At 31.1% G+C, this 27,457-nt stretch overlaps 1 pseudogene; it reads right to left on the bottom strand.

Annotated features, from left to right (window-relative positions):
- Positions 1 to 18,178: 18,178 nt before the first annotated feature.
- Positions 18,179 to 27,457, bottom strand: part of LOC120601063 (60S ribosomal protein L5-like) — a 48,418-nt pseudogene continuing 39,139 nt past the window's right edge.

Raw genomic sequence — 27,457 nt, 5'->3', positions numbered from 1 at the left:
GAAAATTAAAGTCAGGGAAAGCAAACAAATTTCCAGGGTTGGAAATTTGAAATTTTTAAATTTCAGCCAGTTTAAAGTATTATCATGGCACATCTAGATGTTGTGCCTTCATTTATTCATCCTACTTAGTGCCTAGTTGACCTTCATTTTTTTTTTTCCATTTTGCATTTTACCAATTTTGATTTTCTATTCTCTTCCATTAAAATAAAATAATTTCCTGGAGTTCTTATTAGAAAAAAGTTGGAAATTCTGTACCATATCAACGACCCATGTCCCTTGAACTTTCCTCTCTTTTTATCTATTTCCTTTATATTACGTATTAGTTAGAATCTGTCTGTTGCAAGTGTCAAGTAATTCATTCAAACTGCCTCAGTCTAAAAGGGAATGTATAACTTCATCTAAATGGAAAGTCGAGAGTAATGCTGACTATTCAGATGGACCTGATACACTTTAAAAGTCTTAGAACTTGGTTCTTAATATCTCTTATCTAGCTAAGCTCTTTAGTGTCTTGTTCCCTTTCTCAAAAATATTCGTCCTTGTGATCTCAAGAGGGCAGAAGCAGTTGCTCTAGACTTGGGAAACACGAACTGAGTGGAGACGAATTAGTGGTTAAAAATTAGTCACGGGAATGTAGAGTACAGCAAAGGGAATATAGTCAATAGTATTGTAAGGGCTGTGTGTAGAGTCAGATGAGTGATAGAGTAATCAGGGGGATGATTTCATAAATTATATAAATGTCTAACAAATGCATCGTATACCTGAAAGTAATAAAAAAAATAAAGTAAAATAGAAAATAAAATAATAAAATAAAATAAAATAAAATAAAATAAAATAAAATTAAGATATTGTTATCAAAAGCAATAGGCAGTATGAGTGCTGATTTGAAAACAAGAACAAAACAATAGTCACAGAATGAACACTGTAATTTGAACAAATTCATGGGGTCACTAGTTTTTTGGCGGGGCGGGGGGCTCCCATTTTGTTATTTAGCTCATATTGCTAGTCTCTTCGGGCAGACAGTAACTATTCTCTGGCCAAGAGGTTCTCCTCATACATCTAGATTCCGTCACACACCGAGCCAGCTCTGCTAGCCTCTTTCCCTGGGTCTCATACTTACTAATCTTACTTTTGAGGATCAGTATCTCAACTATCTGCCTGTCATTTTTAACAAAATATTGATTTGCTTGGTGGATTTACAGCAACACTCCAAACATTGATCCAAATGTTGAGTCAGGGGTAACTAGCAAATTATGTCCATTATGTTTTCTATTAGTCTTTTCCTGTTCCTTATGGAGCTGTGGTTTCATTCAAATCTATATGTTTTTTCATATAAATATACCTTACTTTTTATATTGTTCAGTTCTTTCTAGGGATTTGAGCCAACATGATGTGGGTACAGCTCTATCTGCTACTCAATGTTTACATCTAGTTTTTGTCTTTAGCACCAAAATATACATCATATTTCGTTATCACCCATTTCTCCCATATTCAAGATACCTTGTTCATTTCCAAAAGATACTATGGAGTTTTCTTTATTAAGGTAAAATCTCTGTTTTCAAACACTTATTGATAAGTACAAATGTTACTAAATGTAAAATATGAATTCATAATATTCATTTTATTGCCGATTCTTAGCTTGTTTATTTACTCTTTAATTTGTGTTTTACTTGAAATATGGATTTCATACAAATCATAGGATAAGATTATTTCTGCAGAACATTTTAAATTATAGTAAAATGTCAAGAAACATTATTAGATTTCAATTGATACACTTATGCCTTTTCAGGAATGTAGCTATTTTTGCAAGGAAAATATATTTAGTTATATAAATAAAATTAATTGAATCTTTATTATTCTACTTAATACTTAAAATAGTTAAATATTAATAGTCATAGATGCCCCTGAATATTTGCATTTAAACTTTTTTTGGGAAATGGGGAAATGTACTTTCTTCAGTTCTTTTTTTAGTTGGTGTTCTATATTCTTTCCATGTTTGTTCATCTTTAGAATTCCAGAACAGTTTTCATATCTAGTATTGTACTCCCATAGCAAGCACAAGTTCAGCCTACCCATAGGTTATATTTGTATAGTGTTTAAAACTCAGCTGGTATTATTTACAATGGTCTCAGTATGTGTATAATATAGAAGGTACTTGCCAGAGTACCTAATAATCACATACATTTTAAAAAGCATGAGCATTAACAATGACATTGCAAGCAATTATACAATTACCACTCACTGACTAATCCACTTCTGGCAAATCATCAAAGGCCCCAAAATAAATAAATATGTAAATAATAAATAAAGTGTCTATTGCACTATTTTTAATGAAATGTCTACTGCACTATTTTAAGTAGAAGAAAATTTAAAAGAGTTAGTTACATTAATGATATATGTATGCTCACAACCAAAAGATATAATTATAAAATCCTTTTAGATTATTAAAATCCTGGATATGTTATTGATCATTTTATTTACTGAAGCTACAAGTTAATGCAAAATAAAAATATTCTGATAGAAATTTTCTGCAACTATCACATAGACAATAGAGATTTCATAAACTCTAATTTCTATATGGTGCTCAAAAAACGAGAGATTTAAAAGCAAAGTATTTCCTAGAGGTTGTCTACATGGCTTTTATTCATTACAACAGGTATAGAATCACCCCAAGTTTGCCCTCTCATGATAAAATATTCACTATTTCCTGATTTTGTAGGGAGCATGTCCACAGTCATAGTCCATCTATGATGGAACAGATACATTGTTCTGCTATGAAAGACATGTAAGAATCATAAGTGGTTCTTAGTTGTCTTCTAAAATTATACTATTTAAGCATTTAAAACATTGAATGTTTGTTAATAAAATATAAAATTTTGTAAGATTGACTTTCGAGAGCCTATTGGAACCAGATTCCCTTCTGCCTAATCGAGACCCCTAGACTTTTATTTAGCTTGAGCAGCAAATTTGAGTAAGCACAGTGACGTACTTACTTGAAGATTAGAATAGCATTGTTTTCCATGCTGCTCTATGAGAAGGGCAATATCAAAACTAAGTATTAAAACAAGTTAATTGTACTGTAGTAAAGTGCCCATGTCAATTTTGCCTTTGTCATGCCATATATATAGTCGATGTAAAATGTGAACATTCTAATCATATCACTGTTTTGAAACATGTCAGGAAATAACTAGTTTGAATCTCTGATTTTCTTATTGAATTAATTTGGTAATTTTGGAAAATGCAACTTAAAAGGAGCAACATGTTGACTTAAAAATATACATTTTCTGTACAGAAAAGTTAAATAGGAGGCCAGGAAATCATATAGCTGAACAAAAATAAAATTTATGAACCCCAATGGGAAAAAATTACTGAGCCGTAGAATATGACATGTAACAAACAATAATTCATTTAGCTTGACAAACATCTTAGAGCAGTAGATGGAAAAGTCTAAGACTCTATGTCCTTTTGTGTATATACTCATTTTAGTGAACACATATTATCTCCATAGAAACCAGCAGTAGCCATAGAGTTACTGTTAAACATCACTCTGTGAATGAAGACCGAAGGAAAGAAAGAACTATCCATGTTCCTTTTCAAGATACTTCTAGAACTTTCATGGAAAAGAGATAAAAAGACATGATAATCTAAAACCAATTAGACCCTATTATTGGTTAATGAAAGACAATTATAGTTGATTTCACTATGAAATGAACCCTGGCAGTCTTTTTGAAATGTTTGTCAACACTTCAGTGTGAACTCCTCCCAGTAAACCATCTGCATATAATTTGCATGAATCACATTACCAGTAATTTGTATCAAATCAATGCAACAAGCAAGAGGAGTTATATGATCTGCCTACTGAGATATTGTACCTAATATTTCTTTTAAAAAATCAACTCTTAATAGACATATACCTTATTTTTATTAACAATGTAGCTGTGTCTTTTTAATCTAGAAAATAAATAACAGCACTATGAAATCATGATTTGCCAAATCATGTAAAAGTGTGCATTCTTTTCCTCCTTTCACTGCATGGTGTCCAAACACATTTGAGCTTTGTCACGTGGCCCATTCTGAACCTATCTCCTCAATATTCTATAGCTCGTATAGCTAATTTATATAGCTATATCAAATATTATATAGCTATATCCAAGTGCAACGAATACTGACCTAATTATCTGATGTTGATTTTGGAACTATAAAAAAAGTTATACTTTTAGTTTGTGACTGCAATGGAAATTTGTTTCCTTTATCTTCTTCCTGAGCCCATTGTTTCTGTTTGAGTCATATTGCTTCTACCATGCAAACTGAGCATATGGCAAATTTATGACAACTGTATACAATGATTTGAACTTGGTAATGCTTGGATCATTACAGGTAGAATGGGCAACATAGAAAGGCAAAGTTTTTTGGCACTAAACTATTAATGAGTGGTTAGTTTACACACAGATTCACACTCCTGCATGAAAACAATGATAGAAGTAAATATTTGAAAGACTCCTTAAAAAATATTTTATCTCTAGGTTCCTTCATGTACTTATAATGTTTAGAGAAGGTTTTCTTTATTTGTTTTTGTTTTGTTCTATTTTGATTTTTTTTAATGAAAAAGGATTCTGGAGCCCCACCCTTAGAGATCTAGAGATTCCAGATCATATAATTGTGATAGGATCTGAGTAGCTATATTTTTAAAGCTCCTCATATGATCTTTGAGACTGTCTAGGTTTGGAACCATATTTTAAAGATGACTCTGAACCAGTTACCTGATGCTTTGGTTCATCCAAATATGTGTTTGATATTTAGAACATACTAGATTTCTTCTCTCAATTTACAGCTATTGTCCTACAGCATGGGTTTGTCAGCATTGTTCTAACATGAGATGGGAAAATAGTTGTTTTATTTCATAAAGACACATGGAAATAAATACACACATGTGTTTCCATTCAATCAATATATACTGTCATAAAATTAATTTGACTTTTTAAAAATTTGAAAACTGTGACTAGATAGGGGCTAATAAATAAAAAGAGGCCCATGTCTAATATCATGTATTACATTGCTAGACTTTAACTTTTACTTTTCCTATTCATATTTTAATTAATTTGCTTAACATTTTATATAGCATTACTGTCAGGCTCTTTTCCTAGCACTTTACATTGACCAATTTGATTGTCAAAATAACCCTATAAATTAAGTGCTATTTTTATTCCTGTTTACAGAGGAGGAAACTGAAGCACACATATAAGTTATTTTTTTTTTTATAAATCACACGGCTGATAAATATTAGAAGCAAGAAAGGTTTAATTTCAGTTATCTTCTGCCTCCTGAGTCTGGTTTCCAAGTCTTTGCTATACAGCTAGACTTAGCTTCAAAACATAGATGGAGCAGCTTTATAACATCACAATAATTATACAATTTTAATCTGTAATGTCTAAAACATTTATCTTTTAAAATAAAAACAAATTAAATATAAATTTACAAACTAATGGAATTTAGATACATGTGATGGCCCTATCAAATGATCAAAATTCATAATTCGTGTGTAGGGATTCAGGATTATAGCAAATATTATACAGAGAGTCAGTGCAGAAGGGTAAGATTAGACCTACTGTCCTTATTTCTTTAGAAATTCTAAATGAAAGATAGGTTCTCATTCCTCAATGGTCAGTAATTCATGTCACTAAAAGTATTCAAATTGATATAAGTTAATGAAGTCTTCATGACCTTACAACACCATCAAAAGAAGAAAGCTTTTATCCTCCAAAATGACATGTATCCTTACACTGCAATTCAAATATTTCTCAGAAACCTCATATTTCTCCAATTTTTATTAGTTATTAAGTCTTATTTGTTACGAACATAATTATTTGAGTAATTCATTTTTATAGTTTTTAAAAAGTATGACTTGAAAATAGATTTTCTTTTCCCTCCTTAATTTAATCCTATACTCAAATATGTGTATTTGAAATGTAATACACATTTTTCTGCATCTGGAATTTTTCACATAATAATATATTCAAACATCTTGTTTTTTCAACATGTACAGATTTATTATTTTCTATGTAATTGTATCTTTATATATTCCATTGATAAAATATACCATAACTGTTACCATAAAAATAGGGGATTTCCCCCCAATATATTGATGATGCATATATGTGGGAATAATTTTCAAATGGCCTGGAAGGATATAGAAATAAAAATAAAAGCCTTCATTTTTTTCACTCACAAAGACATTCAGGGCTAAAAGTTTGTTTTTAGCTCTACTAGTGTTTATATTTATCATGTGTGTGTGTGTGTGTGTGTTATGTAAAATGTTTCTATTTATCTTGAGCCTATATATTAATTTGTTAATTTTTAAGAGTACTGTTAATGTACCATCGTGAATTAGCACATTGTATGTTAAGCATTATTCCTTACTTAGCTCTTATATATTATTAGAGATGTTTATGATTGCCTTTTATAAGGGTTATCTTCATGATTTAACTATTATATTAAAATGTTATTTATTGATTTATAAACTGTAACCAAGTCCTGTTTCCTGTATAAAACCTCGCTCCAGTAATTATCCATATTTTTCCTTCATCCTTAATTTTTTTGCTTTTTGCTGGATCATTTCCATGAACACACAATCTTACTGTTCTTTCTTCTTAAAAAAAGTTCTTATTCCTACTTTTCCCATCAGCTATATTTTACTTTTTTCCTTTATCGTACAGCAAAATTCCTTTGAAGAAGATGATTATACTTATTTTCTTCAATTTCTCTCTTACCATTTAATTTATCATATTCATTTCAAAACACTTCATCTATTTCTGAGTTTTTTTAATGAAAAAGAACCTGTGCTTATTAAGAGATCTATAATATCTTCATATTTTTTATGATTACTGTTTTGTTTGGAATTACTTGTTAGGTTTCATTTTTTTCTCAGTCCAAAAGGAGTCTCTACCTGTTAAAGAAGTGTTTAATCTATTAATATCAATTATAATTGCTGATTTATTAGAAATTTCTTGAAACATATCATTCTGTTTTGTATTTAACATTCTTCTTTTGTGCTTCCTTCATTAACCTTCCTTGACTTCTCTTAAACTAATTGGATTTCTCTGACTCCATTTCTCTTACTTTATTGGTTTGAATAATATATACATCTACACACATCTAGTTTTTTTTTTCTCTTAAATTTAAACAACCAGGAAAAATATGTGCATATTTTCAGTAAATTAAAAACTTGCTTTAATTTCCTTTTTAACTTTCTCTTTGTTAAAGTCTATATTATCAATAATTAAAATTTTAATTTCAGTTTGCTTTTTAATATATCAATTGCATTATTCTAATTACAATGTTTTAAAAATATAGTTATATGGATTACCAACATACTAATTTACATGCTTACCAGTTCTTGTAGTTCATTACTTTTTTCTGTGGTACTTTTTAATTTTCTTTCTGGAAAATATTCAGCCTCTGAAAGTTTATGTACTCTCAGATAAATCAAAAAATATATATTTTTTCTCTAATGAATGACAGACTGTTATTCCCTTATAGGTAATCTAATCTTTGAAGGTTGTCTATATTTTCTTTTTTTTCCTCTTCACTTTTGAGTATTTTTGTTTGGAGTTCTTTCATTTATTACTCCATAAAGATTTTCCTTTCTCATTTTCAATATGCAATATGTCTATATTCCGATATCTAATCATAAATACTTCCCTTTTTACAGGAATTGTCTTCATATTTGAAGTCAGATAAAGTATTCAGAATATTTCAATGAAGTATTTTGTCATTCAAATTTTAGGAAAATATTCAGAGAAGGTATTATGCAACTTTGGCTATGATCCAATCTTACATCATTGAACACACTCAACATACTGGATAAATTTCCCTAATAATCTAATCCACTGAACTGTTTCTCCTTGTACAAAAAGTGCTAGGAAATTCATTTCTTCTGAAAGAGTTAAAGGACCAGGAAACTTTTTTTTTTTTAGATATTTATTACCCTTTCTTGAAAGATAACTTCTCTGTCCTCATCCCCTAAGAAATAAGCTAAGGAAACTGAGTTAAATCACCACCCCGTCCCTAGTACCATCATCAATATCATTTCTCAGCTCCTTTTGTCTGGAAAAGATAATCCATTAATCACTCTTTCTCGTCTACCTGGTTCAACAAATGGAGGAAATTGACCTTGTTTCAATCACCTGAATCACCAATTCATCTTAAATCCCCTGGAAATACCTACAGCTGTTATAAGACTTTTCTTTGGTCTAAGATAAGCATGTTATTCAGTTCTTTAACTTGCTTCTCTTATTTCAGATGGCATCTCTGGATTTTCTTCATATTGAGGTCTCCCTCTTTGCATTAGAATGCATTGCTGAATATATTAGTGTCCCATATAATTACATATTTGAGAGATATGGATATATGTAGGAAATATAATACACATCCTAAAAGTCCCTAGCTCCGTTCTAACTCTCAGATTTGCTTAAGTTCTTCTCTTTAATTAGAAGTCACCCTCTCTCACAGAAAGCATGTAAGTTAACTGTACATTTTCAATTTTGAAATATTCTGATTTTTAAAATTTCCTACCTCACTTTTCCACTTCTCCCTTATCTCTTTGTATTGTAATTGTTTTTAATCAAGATATACTTTTCTTTCTTTCATCCTTCATAACACTTATATAGAAAACAAGTATACTAATTAACATCTCAACCGCTTCCCAGCTCTTAGTGCAGTGCATTGCTCATGTGTTTGTGGGGATGCTGGTGTAAACAAATTTATTGTGCTGCCAGCCATATACAAGTATAGCACATACAATTACAGTAGTATCATCTAGGTTTGGTATCATCTGGGTATAAAATAATTGAGTAATTATTTTAGTATCATCTAGGTTTAAAATAATTGAGTAATTATTTCAAAAAAAATTTAAATACAGTCTATGATGTTTGCACAATGACAGAATCACTTTATGCCTTTGTTAGAACATATCCCCATCATTAAGTGGAGCGGGACTGTTTTGGTAATGACAATAGCCACTGCCTGGGAGGCAAAAATTGTCTTCTGCCTTCTAGGTTCTTCTGCCTGGTCTAAGAATGAGATTGACATGAGACAGATTAACAGAAGAAAATAACCAAATATATAAATACAATTACATGTATAGGTATAATGATTTCATAAGAATATGGGTCCAAGGACAAATCTGGCAGTTAAGGTTTCTGTGCCATTTTGAGCTAAGGAAAAAGGATGGTAATGGTTTGGGATTTCAGAGAGGAGGAAGGCAATTCACATGAATATGGAAAAGCAAATGTTTGGTAAATAAATGTTTGCTGGTCCATGCAGAGATAATGGGATACAGAGTGTACTCTGGTCTCTAAGCCCTGCTAAGTCTCTCTTACCACACCATGCCCATATTCTTTGTAGATATCTCTGGTGACAGCTCTATTCTGAGAACAAGCCTTTTATCTAAATTCTTTTAGGCAGTTAAATGGTTACAAAGAAAACTTCTAGACTCCCGTTTCTAAAAAATAGTCGGCCTAAATCCTCATGCCAGGGAGACACATTTCAGGATGACAAATTTTGCTCTCCTACACAACCATATAATCCTCCACATCTCTGTTAAACTATCTTGTTTTTATTGAAAAAAAAAAGTAATAATTGTATGTTTTTATCTGAAAATATTATGGCAGTGTCTGAATTTTGCAAAGTTCCAAAAGGATTATTTATTGACATCTTTGTGGTGAGGGAAAGATTAAGTATTGAAAGGGTAATTGTTTTCATTTTCAAAAGGAAGTATTTAGGCAAATAGAAGTAGTAGCTTAGATGCTTAAAGTACAGTGCTCAGAAAGTAATTATTACAGTAACAACTTCATTAAAATAAAAATGAGCTCAGTTAATTGAATTACTTGTAATTGCTAATCAATTAGAACACTTCCAGAAAGGTTATGGCATTCTTGGGTTTCAGGTTAGATAACTCTCCAGGGAGAGAAAGCTTATTAACGGTTCCCTATTTAAAGATGAAATAAATCAAGACCTAGGATTGTAAAGATTTGTACAATTTCTTAGGATATTTTAAATAAAGTATTTAGGAAAGGAATACAGAATTTTCTATCCTCACAAAATGAGAGTATGAAACAAATTTCTGCAGAATTCAAGTTAGAATATAGTTCGTATCCAAATAATTCATGGCTACGTAGTATAATTCCTAATAAAAATATTTATTTATATTTTATACTGTGTTTTTTTAAAAATCAAAATCGCATCTCCTATTGATAAGCCAGGATTGGCTTACAGTTTAAGGTCTTTGCAACAAACTTAAGGATTGGCCTACAGTCTAAGGTCTTTGCAACAAACTTTATTTATGGGGACTGTACAGTTGAGAATTTAAAACGCCATTGTTAGCATTCGCCCAACACATATATACACACATATGTACACGTTTATCCTTTCCTCCATGATTTTGAAAAATAGTAGGTAAGTGAAAGGTCAGTACTTTGTCTGGAAGAAGAGAATCAGCAAACAGCCAAAAAGTTTGGTTGCTCAGTTTTCATGTCATACAAGACTGATTTGTTGACTCAGTGGATAGGCTGTAAGAAAAATCTTAAGCATTTTCTATCATTTCCAGGCTGCCTATGTACAATAGAGGAAGGGAGAGAGGGAGAGAAGTGAAAAACAAAAGAAACATTTTATGTAATGAAGGAAAGCTCCGTAAATTCTTCACAACAGAATTGCTAAGCCTTGGATATGGAGCATACTACAAGATCGTGACATTATATAATTTTGTTTATTCTGATTTTTAGAATTTTGAGTTTTCATCATTTGCATGTATTTATAGATATTTTAATGGAATGGTAGAAGATGTTATAGTAGAGGTTATTTGTCCTCAAGTATTATTTTAATCCACAAATTTCAATAATTCTATGTATTTCTGGACTATAAGAAAATGCGAAGTTGTAAGTTCTATGTATTCATGTTTAAGAGAGGAATAGAAAAGAAGAAAAAGAGGAAAAAAGGCAAAAATTTTAACAAAAATTTTGATTTCTTTGTTACTATATTCATTTTCTCTAATTTGTAAATATCATACCTCAGTTCAAGACTTATGAAGCTTGAACAAATTTTTTTCTATAAATGAAACAACTGCGACATCACAAGTAACCTGCATGATGCTATGGACTGAAAAATACCTAAGTCAAGACAACACTTTACAAAAACATCATCTCGTTAATCAACTAATATTATACAATCATGCTTTCATTGACTTGTTTAAATAACATTGTTTAAGTATCAGTTGTGTACTCTGAGAAATAGTATAACTTGGAAAGAGCCGAGTACTTCTCATACTAGAGACTAAAAACTAGACAAAAATAATGCCAACATATTTTGAAACATATCTGATAACACGTAGACTTAAAATTATTGCCAATCATCTTAAAGTTGTCTTAGAGGAAGAAATTTGAAGAGTATTAAAGTAGTTACATGCAATCCCTGACTTTCCTGAACCTTAAGAAATCTTAGTTGTGTGTATTTGTGTGTAATAAATACACTCCTGATAAATCTAATTTGTATGCTCTAAATAAATTTTATTATAAATAAAAGACAGATTAAATTCAAAAAAGGTTCGAGGGATGTATGATGAGGGTGAAGTTCACAAGAATGGCAATGATTTTTCTTTTTTAAATTTTTCAAGTTTTTTCACTATTTACATTCTCAACAACTACACTCAAAAAAATATGGATGTATTCAGCAGATACTTTATGAATGAGAGAAAAAAATATACTTAATTATGTTTGTACATCATGTCTTTTCTTAAAAAAGGATTTGTTAGTTTGTAGTGATTGATAAAATAGAGCATTATAAAATACATTTAAATACTTTATAAAATAGAGAAAATAAATTATAGCAATGTACGGCAGAATCAGGAGAACAGCTGCACACAATATCATGAAATTATCTACAATTCTAAAGTCGGGTCTTTGTTTAAGAAAATGCTGTATTATTTTCATATAAGTTAAATCCTCTTAGCAAAGCATTAATGGGGGAAAGTTGCCTCAAATCTATTACACAGCTGTACCCATCTTTAATTTTCTTAAAATAAACTTCACTGTTTAGAACAGTTTTAGAATTTACAGAAGATTTAAGAAGATTTGATAAGAACTTTTCATATAACACATACTCAATTTTTCCTATTGTTAATATGGTATATCCATTTCATTTAATGAATGAATTTTGATACATTATTAATAACTAAAGTCTATACTTCAAGTGTCCTTAGTTGTTACCTAATGTCCCTTCTCTGTTCCAAGATTCCATCTAGGTAGGATACCACATTATAATTAGTTTTTATATCTCCTTATGCTTCTCTTGGCTGTGACAATTTCTCAGATTTTCTATGCTGTTGAATAAGTCGTAAGAATTACCAGTCAGTTATTGTTTAAAACATCCCTCTATTAGAATCTGTCTAATGTTTTTTCTGATGATTAGACTATGGTAATATTTTGAGGGGAGAAAGTTCAGTAAAGTGCCATTTTCATTATATCACGTTAAGGGTACCTACCATCAATATTAATTATTACTATTAACATTGACCTTGATCGCCTTACTGAGGTTATATTTCTCAGGTTTCTCCACTGTTACATAAGTCTTGTTCCCCTTTTTCATACTATAGTCTTTGGAAGAAAGCCACTCTGGGCAGCCCACATTTGAGTGGAGAATTATGCTAAAACTCCTTGAGGAGGTAGTATGGATATAAATTACTTAGAATTCTTCAGCCCAGGAGATTTTTCTCTCCTTCCCCATCTTTAAAATTCAATTATTTATTTATGTCATAATGTACTCATGAATATTTATTTTGGCAAATACTTTTTCTGCTTTAGTTGATATGATTATATAGTTTTTATTCTTTATACTGTTCATGCAGTGGATTACATTATTTGATTTTCAAATGTTGACCTAGCATTGTGCATCCTCAATAAATCCCATTTGTTTGTGATGTATATTTTTTTATATAATGATAAATTCAGTTTGCTAACATGCCATCATTAATTTTTTGAAAACATTATCTATTTTATATACTATGCATGTATATTGATCAAAGGATAGACAGATTGATCTATATAAATTGTTATTAAAATAGTTCAAAATCCCGAATTTATACTTAAAGAAATTCATTAATCTTTAATCTAATATTAGAAAAAAGGAAAGTAAAAGTAAAGATATTGTAAATGTTCTAATAAAAAATTCTTCACTGCAAAACCTGTTGATCTCCAGATCATTCTAAGGATAAGGAAAACAATTATGGAACATATTAGGACTGGAATCCTTAGATAATTTTTAACTTTGTCTTAATATTAGAAATCATCACTTGATTAAATCATTAGGACTTTTAAATGTCATCTAAATTATCTTCATTTAAAAATTTTTGTTAGTAACATAATATTGTAATATCTTTTAACATTTTCAATCTGTTAGGTAAACATTTATATTAATTTTACTTTAAATGCATGCAGATAATGAACTTTTCTCTTCTTGAATTGTTTACCTAGGACATTTCTTAATTGGTCGATTTTTGTCTTCAGGTAGATTTATCAAGCAAGGCTCAAATGTGCTGTTATCCCTGAGCTGACACTGCCTATACCTTATGTTTGGAAAAGACTGAAGTCGAGTACAGTATTCTTAGGTCACACTTTCCATCATTCAGACCCTTTCAGTCATCACTACAGTGTTTTCAAGAATGTTATGGTGTTAGAGAAAAGTTTGAGGCTGTGCTGATGATTCCCCTTTTCACAAGCTTTTTTCATTTGGTGACTGAAATAATTATTTCCTCAAACTTGAATTTCTATGTTTCCCTATAATATAATATAAAGGATCATAGTCTATATAATTTTATTTCTGCCTTGTCTATTTTATTTGCTATTTTAAATTAATTTTCTTATTTTCTCAAATAACATTTTTGTCCTTGATCTTATTATTTAAGTTTGCAAGCTAAATTTACATCCCATCTTTCCCTTTACAATCTGTTTTAGAGTTATTGTTTTATTAAATTAAAAAAATTGTTAGTCTATTTTCAGTGTTCAAATCGTTTGTGCAAATTTTTCTTCTGTTTCAGCTTATATAAATTAGTCTCGTGCATAATATAATCCTTGCTTTTATTTACAGGTTTTAGTTTGCATTGTTACCACTTCCATTTCTTCTTTTCCCTTTTTTCCTCCTGTTTAAGCAACTTTGTCCAGATCTTTTCTTTGCTCTTTGATATATCCTGACCATACTCTCATCATATCTATATCGTTTGCTTTCCCTGCTTTGTTACTGTTTAATACCAAGTTATTATTTTTACTGTTGTTTTAACCACATTTCTATAGCCTGAGAGCATGACAGGTAAAGGAAAAAGCTTGAGTGAGACAGTCTGCAATCGTTATTAGAAAACCTAAGTTCTACCTTGGTTTCTGTAATGATGTTAAATGCCCACACTCTGTGTTCTCAATGCCTTCCATGGAACTTGGCACATTGTAGATGCTCAATAAGTGATTATTGAGTGAAAGAAAGAATAAATATCTTAGAATACCTGTCATGTAATTGGATAGTTATTACCCTTCTGCTACAGATTGTTTCCTCTATTCATTGTGCAATTCGAAATTCATACTCCAGTTAGAATTAGCAGACTCATACAATGCTACATAAAGCTGAAATTGGCACACTGTTACATTCACTTATATTTTATTAGCTCTGCACCTGGCAGAGCCTGATATTGGGGAAAAAAAATATCTGCCATTCTGGAGGAGGCACTAGAAATACCTGTAGAAAGAGGTATATACTTCTCTTTGAGTGAAGAGAAGAAATACTCAGGAACAAAAATACATCTTAAGCTGTTCCACCCCCATCCTGCAGGTGGCCTTTTCTAGAACTCATCAATCTTAATAAAAGTATAAGGATACAGCCTCAAATTGTTATTCTTCATATTTGAGGCTAGTTATTAAAAATTGTTTGGCCTCTTTTTGCCTATCCTATGCTCTCCCCCACCCCACAACTGATTTATATGCTTCAGTAATCTTGACTTTCAGTACTCTAGGTGGTTTTTCCAGTTTCTAGAATCATGTGTTACTTTAACAGGCATTTTAAAAAAGATTTTATTTTTAATGTTTATTTATTTTAATATTTAAAGAAAATGATACTGTGATACAGTTCAACTCTGCCAACATCTGTTCAGGCTCAAATTTTGGCTAAGATCTTTAAAGCACTAATATGTCCTTTGGTATTATTTTACACTATCATTTCTAAGCATCACAATCTTATGGGTAAGACAGTTTTATCTAATGCATATTTTTGTATATGTGATATATGGTACATTTTAGATAGTTACTATGGTGTTATGCTTCTGTTAATATTTTTTATTACTTATTAATATTATTCATATCAAAAGCTTGAGAATTTTATTTAATTAAGAATTTATACTCTTTTATAAAAAGTTCAGGAATGAAGACACCTCAATTTGCCAATGTTTTAAATTTTACATTAACTTCATCTTGTAAACTATTTTTTTGAAAGTCATTAAATCTTTTTTTTTTTTAATGTGCCATTCAACTTAAACACACTTGGTAATATGGTATTCACATACAGTATTTGCTATTTTCTACTAGGATTTCTAAGAAAACTACTAGGTCGTCAGTCATATTTTGGTTATCAGAGAACCATCTCAGAACTTGTGCATTATGAGAATCTGAAACCAAGGATTCCTATGACTGTGATTAATTTTAGTTTTAAATCCTAGTTCTAGAAGTCAGAGAGAGAGAGAGAGAAAGAGAGAGACATATATATGTACGCATATGCCCCTCAGAGACCTTTCCCTGGATAATCAGCAACCCCTGAGGCAGCAGAAGGCAGTAGCCCAGATTTGACTAACGGTCACAAGGTCCAGACTGTGAAAGGCTAAGGATAACATCTTGATCTACATTATGTTTCGGTTCCTGACCCTTAACGTAGAACCACTCCCTGGCTACTTTCCCATGAGACTGTACAGAAGAATGCCAGAAAAGTCCTCAGAACTGTCCTCAAGACCTGAAGAAAGGATTTGTTACTCTTATCTCACCTCGGACCAATCAGCTCCCAGCACGATCCTGAACTCCTAACCTATGATGTCTTGTGATTTTGCCCTTTATAATGTGTAACCTATAAGCCATCGGAGAGCTGAGTTTTTAGAACATAAGCTTCTCACCTTCCTATTGGCCAATTAGATAGTCAACTTTTTTTTTTTTTCTATACTGCAAACTCCTTCTCGTGCATTTCTTTGGTCCAGGGTGAACAGGCAGACTGAGTCAAGGAAAACAACATTGAAGTTTTGATAACAAATCCTCATCTTCACCAGCATTTGTTATTGTTAGGTAGCTGGTCAGACATGAGTGACAGGGGGAACAAAGAAATAGGGGCCCAGCCTAGAAACCACCCAAAAAACACCCTATCATTAATTAGAGAATCCCTACCACATCCCCAGAGACAAAGGACAAGAGGGTCATAGTCTTAGCTGGCCTAATCTGGCTATAGACATCTGCACAGAAGGTCATTATAATACTGTTTGTGCCTGGAAGTTCATGAATCTAATTATAACAGACTATATTCTGGGTAAGCACATGCGCACTAGGCAAAGAGTTACACAGCAGCCAGATGTCAATCAAAATGACTTCACTTGCCAATCACCTAGGAATGCCTTTGGAACTACCCATCATGGTCCAAATATAATGCAAACATTCCCACTTCTGGGTCCCCCTTTTTTGTGGCCTTTTCGTGGCCTGCACTTTTTTGTGGCCTTTTGGTGTTAGTTACAGCACTGGGACCATGTGCCTCCTTGGAGCATACTTTGTCTTTCTAAAATATACTTTTAATAAATCTTTTCTAGACCTCACTGACCTGTGATTCTTCACTGCATCACTTGAGGAAGAATTGAGGGAAAATGCTAACTACACTGTTGCGCCATCATTATCCCTCTCCTCCCCCGTGCCGTTGGGGTGACACTGAACTCCATTCAGCCCCAAAGGTGACATTATCTCTTGCTTTTTGATGACAGCCATTTTAACAGGTATGAGGTGATATCTCATTGTGCTTTCGATTTGCATTTGCCTAATAATTAGTGATTTTGAGTACCTTCTCATGTTCCATATCCAAAAATTTATTGCTAAGACCTATGTCAAGAAGCTTTTCCCTATGCTTTCAAGTCTTACATTTAAGTCTTTAATCCATTTTGAGTTAATTTTTGTGAGTGATATAAATAGGAGTCTAGTTTCATTCTTTTGTATGTGAATATCCAATTTTTCCAGCACCAATTATTAGACTCTGTCTTTTGTCCTTTGAGTATTCTTGGCTTTCTTTCAAATATTAGTTATTATTGTTTTTGTCCCTTTAACTATCTTTATCTCTTTTACATTACTGAATATGAATGTATCAACTTATTGTCTTTCCTTTCTAGTTTAATATATATCTTTTCACTGTAAGGCGCTTGGATTTTATAATAATTTAGAAAAATGTGGAGGTGTTTGTTAGGTAGAAATATGTTGGCATTAAAGCTAATTGCCCAAAGATTTACGAGAAGACACATTTAAAGGCACAATCATTATGATAATTGCTACAATGAATGCTGTGAACTTTCAGTTGTTAAGCAGTGCCCTAGAGAGGTATCATTTCTAACACATTATTTTTGATATGACATCTCTTAGGCATCTGCCAGTGAATGCCAAATTTATTATTGAGTATATATTTCTAGAGTTATTTATTATTTATTAAATCATCCATAATCAATGAAAAAAATATCATTCTAATGCACAGATCTGATAAAAAAACATAGAGACTTAGATTTTAATATCTATGGTGATAAAATGGCTTAAAATAAATTGAAGATTTTTAGTTGGTTAAAAAGCAATTTTAAGTAAAAAATAGGCTAACATTACTAAAAGTACAATTCCACAGCCACCTGGTTTTTCAAAATAAATATAAATGACAGAGCTTATATAGTTTTAATAATCAAAGACTTTAATGAAGGATAAATTATTTTTTACTGTTCATAAAGGATAAAAATAATTTAGGATAAATTATCTAAGTTATTAATTTTGGATAAAATATTTGTTTAATTTAGAAAGGTAAATTTTGTTTTTTTTAGGTGCTTATTGAGTATTACTAACTTTCTATGAAAAATCTTAATAGAAAATTGCGGTTTTGTTTATTAGCTCTCAGCAGCGCGTTCCTGAGCTCTGAGTAAGCTTGCCTTCTTCTGAGCTACCGGATCTTTCTTCTGGGCAAGAAACATTTTGGGATGGTTCCACCTCTTCTTTTTAACTTCTGTCTTAGGCTTCTTCTCATAGACTGGATTCTCTAGTATAGCAGCATGAGCTTTCTTATACATCTCCATCATGTCTGGAGTTACGTTGTTTTTTTATGTGTTGAGAGAATTGTTTCTTATAAGCATCTTCATCTTCTTCCATTAGATAACACATGTAATCTGCAACATTCTGACTCATGATGTGCTTCTGGTGTACTTCTGCATTGAATTCCTTGCTTTCTGAATCATAACCAGGGAATCGTTTGGTATTGTGAAGAATAGACACGCTTCCGTCCACAGCTCCCTTCAGGGCCTCAAAAACTTTATTTCTAGTAGTAATTCTTGCAAGCCCTGCATCCAAATAGCAGGTAAAGGCACCAGGTTGACCATCAGTGTTTCCCACATTGTATTTATCTCCTGTCACCTCCACTTGGCCTTCATAGATCTTGTCCATGCCAAACCTATTGAGAAGGCTATGGCCAGCAGCAGGCCAGTACAATATGCTGCAGCATAATTTATTAGGCCAACCTTCACACCATACTTTGGGAGTTCATGAGCGTAAGCTGCACAAACTATCATATCTCCTTCTATACAGGCATAAGCAATCTGACAAATATCTCTATTGGTTACACAAACTATCATCCTGTATTTGGGTGCATTTTACTTATTTTTATCCTGGATTATCAAACGTTTTGGGGCATAGTAATCAATTTTACCCTCTCGTCGTCATCTAAATTTCATTGGTATCTCTTGAAGTAGGCCTTATTCTTGACAACTTTAACAAACCCGATCCTGAGGAACAGAGACCTGCATCCGTGGCTCGCCACAGACCTGCTGGCCAAGCACAGCTCCAGGGTGGAAAAGTAAATTTTGTTTTTTACTCTTTAATTTGACAATCAATGAAAAATGATTTGCAATTTTATATATATATATATATATATATATATATATATATATATACACGCAATTATATATATATATACACACACACATATATATATATATATTTCACTGCAAAAAATGAATTGTAATAAAATACATCACTTAATTCAAAAGAAAAAAATCGACACTCTCCCAGTTATTTAAATTCAATATGTGTTTCTCTGATTATAGCTAATACTTGAACATCCACTCAGAGGGATTTGAGTCTCATGCTGGGCTACAAGTGGCATCCTTTCAAAGATCTATTTTTAGGTTGAAATTTTCAATTTGTATTGATCAAGATGGCCTTAATGTTTCCCTCAGCTTCACTAAATTTTAGACAAGCTTCTTCCTGACTATAAGCCCCTGATCTTCCTTTACTTAGAGCATCTACTTTGGAATACTTGTAATTGTAAATTCTTTCTCTGCCCTTTTGAGATGTAAATCTTTTTAAAAGCCTCTTGTAGGTATTAGAACCCAGGAAACATTATTTCCCCCGAGGAAGTGAGAACCATTTATTTGCAAGGCAATCATCAAACATGAGGATGCTCTTCTCTCTCAGTTTCTGTGGAAGAGTAGGAACCTAATTTCTTCAGGTGCCTTGCTCTGAGTTGTAAAACTACTTCCTGTCATAAAGATATGACAAGCTTATTTTTCTTTTGGATAAGCTAGTTAACAAACACAAAGGACCTATAAAATCTTCCAGTAAATTTTTACTAGCTCACTCTAGTCCTGAGAAACCCTACCACCCTCTACTGCATCAGAGTTGAGTTTAGACTTAGTTCTAGACTCGCTCTGCTATTGCAGTAGCCTTGAATAAAGTCTTCCTTGTCTGATTAACGTGTTCAGCATAATTTTTGCTTTCACAAAATCAATGTTCAAGTCATATTAGTAATTTATGAAGGAGATTTTAACTTAGCTTATTTTATTACACAGTGGGAAAACAAAGAAAAAGAAATAAAAATATCTGATCTTAAAGAAGATAACCTGTATCTGAGTTCAATTATTCTATTTGCAAATTATTAAGGATGTAGTTCATCTTTTTCCTGTGATCACCCAATAAACATTAGCAATACACTAAAGTGAAGAAGAAATAAATATATTTTACTAGGACTTCCTATAGATTGAATGTTTGGGTCCCCAAAAATTCATATACTAAAACCTAATCCCCAAGGTGATGATGGTATTTAAGGATGGGAACTTTGGGAGGTGGTTAGGTCATGAAGGTGAAATCCTCATGAGTGAGATTAGTGCCCTTATAAAAGAGACCACAGAGAGCTATCTCATTTCTTCTCCCATGCCTTCTCCATGGGGGCACAGCAAAAAGACGCCCTCCATGAGCCAGTAAGTGGGCTCTCTCCAGGTACTAAATCTCCTGACACCTTAATCTTGGATGCTCTAGCCTCTGGAACTGTGAGAAATAAATAAAAGTCTACCCAATTTTTGTTATAGCAACTCAAACCAACTAAGCCAGCACATTATACTTATCATTATCACATATCAAAATGTTTTTTTTTTCTAAAGGGTAGACTTGGTGATGAATAATTAATCAAGAATATGAATAAATTTGGTTTACGAATTACTCTCCAATATTTTGTAAATAGATATCTCTAAAAACTAAGATACTTTCTTAATGTAGTTTGATTTTAATTCTGGTAAACATTAGCATATCAAAAGATGAATCAATTTAAATGAGAAAGAACACAATAAGGTTTATGTAAAGAGTATATCTATTATTCTAAAGTGGTAAAGCAGAGTCATTAGATTTCATAGACATATCTTCAAATGGTAGCGTCTAATAGGGCAATGATAACACAACTGACAGCACACCTTCAGTCTACATATTCTTTCTAGCTGTGTGATATGCCTTTGAAATAAAATTAATGTTTCAAGACTTATAATCTCACTCACTAATTTATAGTTCTTTTGTAAAAGTATTCTCTGAATTATTTCATTTAGACTTCTGCCCAACTCAACTTGATTTTGTTTAGAAAAGCCAATAAAAGAAGATCAGAAGTTATCAAGAAGAAGGCCAACAGATTTTCTTCATAAAAATGACAATTATAAATATCAAAATATGTTTAATAGACAAGCAACATTTGGGGGGAAATACAACAAATATAGAAGGCAAAAGATTAATATATAAAGGTTTCCTAAAGTAAGTATAGAAAATTAATCAGAATAATGGACAGAGGAGAGATAAAAGTAAACTATAATTCGTCAATGAACAGAAAAAGATACTCAACAAAACAACCAAATTTTAATGAAAAAAAATTAAAATTGTTCATCTATTAAATTATTTAAAGATATAACATTAATAACAGTGCTATTGATATTAGAGTGATATTTTATCTAAAATGTTTATTTCTACAGAAATATTAAAAATATTTTGTATATATATGAATGTTCACTACAACATTGTTTAAAATAGCCACATGTTTTAAATATAATTATCCATTTACTAGGAAATGATTAATTAAATTATGACTTACATTAAAGAAAATTATGAATGCTTAAATATAATTATCAAGAGCAAAGATATCTAAAATTATGTTCTAGGAAAAGACAAAAATAGTAATTTGAAAAATTAAGTATAAGAAAAGATATTTCACCCTATGTGTGTTAAAAACAAATATATATGCTTATGTCTATACACAAAAAAAGCGCGCAAAAATATTCTGCATATTTATATTAAATTTTTCATGACTGCAATCTATGATTTGATGAATGATTGAAGAATTAAAGCAGAGCTTTCAATTTTTATTATGTATGCCACTTACTTTTTAACTATTCTTTTTAAAATGAGAATATATTGGTGTGTTGCTAGTTTGCTTATATTATTTTAGTTCTGAAACAGGTAACATATTAAAAAGTTGACATAAAAATTATTTACAAAATTATTTTAGACCAGCAATTTTATCTGGAATGAAAAGTTTCATAATGTTATATTTTTTAAAAATTTCAATGATGGGAAAATAAAAGTATTGAATTACTACTATTGGATATGTCATTTCTTTGTAAAATTATATTATGTTCTTATAATTTTCATGCTGTGATTATGTACATTTTTAAAAATTTATCTTGAATTGTTAACTTAAGGAGAAATGATCAAAAGTTAATAGAGTTTTTTACGAATTCTTATCAGTGGTAGTTGACTGGAGCCCTATGGTGATCACTTAGTCAAAAACATATAAACTCTTAGGTTATTTCTGATAATCATATTCTTATTTTTGACATTAACTTTCCAAGTTCTGCTTCCACAGGATATCACATTTGAGAGAGTATACTGTCAATTATCCTGCTCTAACCAAAAATTTTAAAGCCAGCCTAACTAATACAGGAGTTGGACATAAAACTTCATCTGTTTTTAGTGTTTGGCTCCTTTATTTAGTAGAAACAGTATCCTAGTCACCCATGTAACTTATTTCTGCTGATGCTTATTCTTGTGGTTTCAATTGCTATTATAATTCACTTATCTTTTTTGGTTTTGGTTTTATAAGTAGTTATGTTATTCACTATTGGAATTTTAGAGAACTTTAAGCCTTTGTGTGTTCATTCATACTTAAGTAGAAAGAAAGCAATTTTAGTGGAGGTAATGATCTATGGTTTTTACAAACGATATATTAAATCTGAGAAGTCCTTAATGAATAGTAGCCTTTTCTGTCTCCTGGTTTCTGAACAGACTAAATGTCAATAATAGCTAACACTTCTATAGTTTTTTATTTATTAAAACTATATAAAGTGACTAGAATTTTATTCTCACTTTACAGATTAGTAAAGTGAGGAACAAAGACATAAAATAAGTTATCCAGGATCATATGTCTAGTAAGTGGGGGGCGGGAGGTATGATTTGAATCCAAGCTATTAGGCATCAAAGTTTTTTTCTTTCTTTTTGATTTGTTTTCTTACTGTGTTATGTTTATTTCTACCTTTAGACTGCACGTCAGATGGGATATCAATCAATTTAAAAATGAAGAAAATTTTCACAGAGTCAGCATTCAAATTCAGGCATTCTGACTCAAGAAGCCAAACTCTGAACCCCTGTTCTATGCTATCTATGTCTATTTCTGTGTCTATATCTTTGTTAACTACCTATTAATTTATCTATAGTTATATAGTGTATATGCGGATATGTATTTGCTTAATTTGCAGAGCACGTAGAAACATACACAGTTATTTTATTTCGGGGAAAATACATAATTCATAAATTACATTTTCCCCAAAACTAGCTTATCAAGCCAAATGAAGGCCGACGTGGAGTTTATCTTGTTCTTGACGCATGGTCTGTGTATGGGGTCATTTACTTTGCTGTGAGCCAGAGACAATTTACTATGGCCACCTGAGAATGAAAACTAAGGGGAGTTTCTTGTTCCCCAAACAGAAGCAGAATCTTTATGAAATGCCATAGTTGTCTATATATCACTTCTAGAGAGGAGTCGAATGAGAGTTTTGCCTCTAAGAATCTCTAGAATTGAATCAAAAGTCTCTGGCCTCACTCACTGTTAAAGCATGGCAATTGGTAACTTGTGGGTTGGGATTTGTGTTTAAAAGAGAGCCTATATAAACACTAAACAAAGGTATTCAACTTCACTAAGCTTAAATCTCTAAAGCAAATTAGGGATAGGAATTAAATACTATAATATTTGCAATAAGCTTCTGGTAAATAATAAGTCCCCAGTAAAAACACAAATTTCCATAAAATAAAAATGATCATAATCACCACTCCCCTCACCCCTCAAAAAAAAAAAAACCAAAAAAAACAACAAAAAAAACTCTTTTGTGAGAGGAAGGCGATAGTACAAACAATATAGGTTAGGGGCAGAACAAGGGCTTAATCTGAGGGTAAACCTGGGAAAACATGCCCCTGGGGAATGCAAATTTAAAAAACAAGAGCCCAGGAATGGAAGAAAGAATTTAGAGACAGAAGCTGAAATTTTAAGAACCTTCATTTTCAAAGTCAGCATTTTTCTTTTTTGGAATGACTCTGGGGAATTTAAATAATAATTCTCTAAAATTATGTTAAAAATTTCTAAAAATATTCAAATTTACTTTATAAGAATATTTATATTGAAATCTGGGAATTAATTCTCATACAAAAAAGTTTATAATTGGAAACAGATTATTATGATCCCTTAGGAAGAATTTTATTAGAGCTGTAAAAGATAGCCATGATACAGACATGACATCATTATCTAAAATAATCTCTTGTTTCAATGCAATAAATAGAGGTAGAATGGTGTCCACACAGGGGTAACTGTGTGAATATTAATAAGTAGTTTAATGCCTTCTCTTTCATATGTTAAAGCAATCAAGCAAAGACATTTCCTAAAAGGCAATGAGAAATATCAGATATTAAAAAAAAAGCCGGTGGAGGCAGTGATCTATGTTTTTTGCAAACCATATATTAATCCTGAGAAGCCCTTAATAAATAGTAGCCTTTACTGGCTACTATATATGACGGAAGTTCTAATAAATTTATGAAGAGTGAATTACTACTAAGTCTGACAAAGTTGATACTGACCTAAGTGCATGAGAAGATTTACACATATATGCATGTTGTTGCATTGTTTTTAATAGCAAAACTGGAATCAATGTAAAATCGATAGACTTGTTGAATTATGATATTCTCATACAATAAAATATCTTTTACTAATTAGAAAGAATAAAATAGATGTTGGTATATAGATATGGTGAAAAAATCTAAAATAAAGTAATAAAAAGAGTAAATTACAGACTAGTGTTATGTATATATATCTATAAATATCTAAAACCGTATATTATATATGTGTGTATATATATATAAAACCTTTTGCATAAAAGATGTGTATATGTAAATATATGTTTAAATATACTTGTTTATGTTCAGAATATTTCTGGAAATGTATAAGAAAACAAAAACTGGCTACCCACAGAAACTGAAAGGTGAGGGTAAAAGATCAGAAGATTGTATTTTATGTATTTTTGTATTCTTAATTTTTTATTAAAGTATTTGACATACAATGTTATTTGAGTTTCATGTGTACAATATCATTACAGAACATTTATATACCTTACAAAGTAATCATCATAATAAATTTAGTAACCATCTGTCACTGTACAAAGTTATTACAATACTATTAACAATATCCCCTGTGCTGCCAATTATACCCCATGACTTTTTTATTTTATAACTAAAAGTTTGTATCTTTAACCTCTTTTAGTTTTTATCAAAATATTTCAAATTTTATTTTATTTTACATCTATGTATTAGCTGTTTAAAATGTTTGCCGTGCATGATATTTTTTCTCACAATATCTTTAGGTTATTTAAAAATTTTGTTGCAATTGTTTACTTCCTTACATTGAGAACGTCAGAGACACTGATCTTCCCCGCCACATACAATGGTACACCTCTCATTTCTGATGGAGAAAAGGAGAGCTGGTTATTTCTCCTTGATCCTCTTCAGTGTAGGCCAAATAAAGCACGAGAACAAAAAGGAAAGCAACGCTCAGCTGAAAAGCAAGCAGTTGAAATTTGAACCTTCTTGACTCTTCCTTCATGGTTTTATTTGCTGAAATCTCAAAGGACTACTCTGGTGAAGAATGATAACTACATAACCATAAACAATAATAGAAATGTAACTGGGAAAAGAGAGCAATTCTATTTAGTACTAGAGAAAAGGATTTAAAAAAGAGTAAACGTAAAGAAAAAGGAAATAATTATATAAACATGGCATCACATCTATTAGCAGCAGGACTTTGGACAGCAAATACCAGTGCCAAAGGTTATTAATGCTGATCTCATCATCTTGATCAGAAAGTTCATGTTTCTAGGAGGAACACAACCCATAGCTATAATTTCTAATTCCATGACTATGTATGAGTCAATACCAGACCCATACACATCATTTCTTCACTGCCTGAGAGCTCTGCTTTACTGTAGAAGGACATCATAGAAGAAATTGTGCCTTGTCTCTCCAATGAACGACTAAATCTCTCAAAGTGTTAAGAAGTAGGTTGCAAAAAAATTTATATGAAAAATATACAAAGCAAGATTACATATGTCTATGTATGCATGTGAATGTTAATACATGAATACACATGAAAATATCTGGAAGTTTAGACATTAAATTCACCATGGTTACCTTTTTAAGATGAGCGAGTGAGTTTGTGTATTTGACATAGACAGATATTAATTTATGTTTTTTGAGTTTTTAATGATAGGTTTTACTACTTCGTTAATAAGATAAAGTAATTTTCATTTATTTTAAAAAGTAAATAAAAATAGAGAAATAAGTTAATAGATATACTATAGGAAAAAAAGGATGATCTACTAAATTTAAGATTTTTATCTGATTTTTTAAATGTAAATTTAAGTTTTGAGAAGCTAGATAAAATGTTTATGTTTTTATTCCCCATACCAATTTAGACACTTTCATTATTCACTTAGGCCTGTGGAAGACATGAACATAGGTGAGTTTCTCTGCTCTGCAAACTCAAAGTCCACAGATTATTCTATAATCTATGCTGCAGGGAAAGAATTAGCAAGTAAATTATTGAGTTTATAGCAATTTATGTCTTCTAATTTAGTATCAATTAATAGTCAGTACTTTTCTGTCTGGTTACTGTTTGTCTTAGTTCTCAATTAGTTCAAAACTCAGGGAGGAAGAAAGGGGTTATTGAATAAGCTCCTTTCAATTATTTTATTTTTCATAAAGTATAAGCATGCAAGTTTGCCTCCATGGAAAATAAGTCACAGTTTATCCTATTTTATATGACAAATATAACTTCAGAAAAATCCCCAAGATAGAAATCTTTCACTAAAATGAAATAAATCTAGAAATTAAAAATAAAAGTTTAAAATTAAAACTTACCAATCCAAAAAGATTGAAAATAAATAATTTTCTTAAATAAGAAAAAAGTATTTTTGACAAGTAAATTTATGAGTTTGTCACAACTCAGCAGAATGTAGAGTATTTGAATCAGTGAATAAAAATATTTTTAAAGAGAAAACTCTCATTTCCACACTAATTTGTGCATCCCGAATATTTCAAATTAATATTAATATTCTTTCCAGACATTTCACATTATAATTCATCTTAAACTAGATGTCCTCAAGAAGAGAGAGAGGGGAAAGAGCATACCTTCAAATTACTACTTTTTAGGTCACTTTCCCAAAGTCGCTTGGAATTAGCAAGACAGTAGAATATCAAAAGATGATTAAAAATTAAACTGGCTAAGATTTATCAAAGCACGTATCTCACCAAATAGTATCCTAATCTCT

Source organism: Pteropus medius, unplaced genomic scaffold (genome assembly GCF_902729225.1).
Source record: "Pteropus medius unplaced genomic scaffold, Ma_sr-lr_union100, whole genome shotgun sequence".
Taxonomy (NCBI): domain Eukaryota; kingdom Metazoa; phylum Chordata; class Mammalia; order Chiroptera; family Pteropodidae; genus Pteropus; species Pteropus medius.
The sequence above is the reverse complement of the archived record's forward strand: the minus strand, read 5'-3'. Positions and strand labels throughout refer to the sequence as shown.